This window comes from Adiantum capillus-veneris, chromosome 27 (genome assembly GCF_014529385.1).
Source record: "Adiantum capillus-veneris isolate H3 chromosome 27, ASM1452938v2, whole genome shotgun sequence".
Taxonomy (NCBI): Eukaryota; Viridiplantae; Streptophyta; class Polypodiopsida; order Polypodiales; family Pteridaceae; genus Adiantum; species Adiantum capillus-veneris.
Window position 1 is genome coordinate 81,268,876 of NC_140957.1, and position 2,945 is coordinate 81,271,820.

The following is a 2,945-nucleotide window of genomic DNA, read 5'->3' on the forward strand; positions in this document are numbered from 1 at the left end:
GATGCTTATCTATGATTTTTATGCTTATACGAGTGATCCCACAAATTTAGGGATTTTTCTGACTCCGTTTGGGATTTTTTGCATAAAAAATGGTATTTTTTGGGTCAAAAATGAGCTGAAAGTGACCTAGTTTTGGTCCAAAGTGGAAAAATGGCCAAAAATTGACACATCAGCTCATATTGCCGTGGGGAAGAGAGAGAGGGCTTCTTTTCACAGAAAAACCTGCAATTTTCTTCTACTGTGCAATAGCTTCCATGGTTGCCCAATCTATGTGTGTTGCAGTACTAGTCCCGCCTCTTCGTAATCTAGTATCTGAGCTTGTGAGGGAGTGAATTAGGGTTTCCCCTTATCAAAATGGTGTGTGGGCTTCAATTTAGAAGCTCGTAAATCTATGCAAGATCAGAAAATCATCACCGTGAAGGTGGAATCTCGTGCAGTCCTTTCAACTGTTTGGTGCTACGACTATGTAATTGGGGGTGAGGCTACATTATACCATGAAAGAGGTTTGGGTTTTGATTGAGATTTGTGCTTGTATGAGCATTGAGGTTTCATGGCTGAAACTTTAGTGTTTTTCAATGGTCTTTTTAAGTGAAATTGAATGTGATTTGGTGATCCTCTCATCATAATCTCAACTACGAAACAAGCAATTTCCAAGCACGATAGGAAAGAGGGTTTGTGACTTTGTTGTCACAAAAGCTCTTAGATTTTTAGTCACCCTCAGAAAGAGGGTTGGTGATTCTCCATAAACGGTTTTCACAAAGTGTTTGTGAATCTCATCACGAACTCTGATAGCCAGAGGTTTTGCACCTTCCCAGCTAGACCGCACACATTCCGACATTTCTGGTGAAACCGACGTAAAGCAAATGGGGTGAGTATTTGTGATGAAATAAAGTTGGATGTAGATGATGTGATTCTAGCCAGGGATAGCATATATAGAGTCAAACAAAATTCAGCTAACCAAAGTGATGTAGATGGAAGAAGCATTGGGGATTGCATTGGGTGGAGTGTATGAGAAATGTAATGTCTTTGAGGGTTATGACCCAAAAGGCTTTCTTGACTAATATGCAATGGAGATGAAGTTTCAAGGGGCTCCTGAAATATTGATGATTACGTCCTTTCAACAGTTGGTGGCTCCAGATTTCTATCCGCAAGTATAAGAGATTGCAAAGGAATGTGGAGACAATTGGTATGATTTTTCAAATGCTTTTACACAAGAAACCTTGGGCTTTATGGAATGGGAAATGGAGCACATTGCTTCTACAAAAGTAGATATTGTGCAGGATGTTGAAAGTAACAATCTGATACAAGTACTATGCTATACAATTGATCACAATCAAATTCATGAAAAGTTGGAAGCTATAATAGATGAGTACCTTCTACAAGACAAAACATTGTTACATGCAAAAGATGAGGATGTAGTCAAAGTTTTTTATGCAAAACTTGGTGTTTCAATTTTGGCAAATGAGCATTGTGCTTCCTTTTGTGATGCTATGGAGTTTGCACATAGACCTGTGGTTGAAGATACTATGGATGGCACTCAATCTACAAAAGATGCTTATGTGAGCTCAATTTCTATTGGGGATTCATTGAAATGGATTTTGTTTTGTGATGCTTACAGTGCTTTTGATGAATTGGTTATGCAAAAATTGTCATGTTGTGAAGAAAAGGATGATAAAGATGTTGTAAAGCATGTGGTGGATGTAGCCAAGGAGATGTAAACATTCAAAATGGTATGACCGAGGATGACATAGAGTATTGTGATTTGGAAGTTGGTTCATGCTTCAAAGAGGTTCAGAAAGCTCCAAATGACGATAATACTTTTGGTAATGCCAATGCTCTTCAATGTGATACATATGCTCGTGGATTGGTGGATGAGACATATTTCAAAGTCATAGGTGCTTGTTTGGAGGGGATGCAAGTTGATATGTAGCCATCCACTCCTACTAATGATTGGAAGGGTTACGATGATGAAATGGAAAATGAATTGACGTCTATCTTTGTGAAGCATGCTGATAATTGTGAGATTGAAGTACAAAGGTACTTGAAACAAGGTGTGATGGTAGAGAAAAAGTGTGAAGGAAATATGGTCTATATGCATACCACATGTGATGAAGATCCATTGCAGCATGGGATATGCTCTCAAGAGGGTCCCATTGAAGAGGATCTTATGTATCTTTTGGATGAATCTTTGGATGGTTCCATGCCACATACAACAAGGGTTTTGAAAGATATCAATCATGTCATGAACTGGAACAACAAGAACATGAGGACATGGAGCTTATGGCTCTTTTAGATGATGCTCTGGAGGAAAGCCAAGGTCCTTATGATAGGGGTTTCCAAAAGTACGATGAGGTATGTGACCTAGAGAAAGAAGGAGATGAGCATAAGGTAGATCTTATGATATTCTTGGATGAGGTTTTACATGATTTCATGCCTGTAAGAGAAGTTATGCACGTAGCTTATAAGGCACCAAATGAAATAATGGATAATATGGAGCTTGATGATTCAAGGATGCATGGTGAAATTTTTGATACTAGAGGGGGTGATGCAAATTCACTAGAAATTCATGCTATGTGTCACATGTGGAACTTTTTGATCTTACCATATGACCAGGAGGACATTATGATGCTTATGGACTTTGTTTGAGTATTTATATACCCTTTGATACACGTAAATTATTTGATTTTCTTGATGGATATACCTCTAATTTTATGTCTCAGTTTAGGAAATGCATTGCTTATCATATGGCTGTGCTATTATGACAAATTTTTTGTATGCTTTCCATATGACCCACGTGGGAACAAAGAAGCAATCAAGTTAGCACATACTGGAGGATTTGCAGGTTCAGAGGGGGTGGATGTCATGCATTGGCACGTATATAATGTGAAATAAAAACATTCACCTCATTATTGACACTTCTCGATGCATGTAAATAAAAGAAATCA

The 2,945-nt window shown here is 38.2% G+C and overlaps 1 pseudogene; it reads left to right on the forward strand.

Annotated features, from left to right (window-relative positions):
* The first annotated feature begins 1,726 nt into the window (after nt 1-1,726).
* On the forward strand, nt 1,727-2,646 carry LOC147422269 (uncharacterized; annotated as a pseudogene).
* The last annotated feature ends 299 nt before the right edge of the window (nt 2,647-2,945 follow it).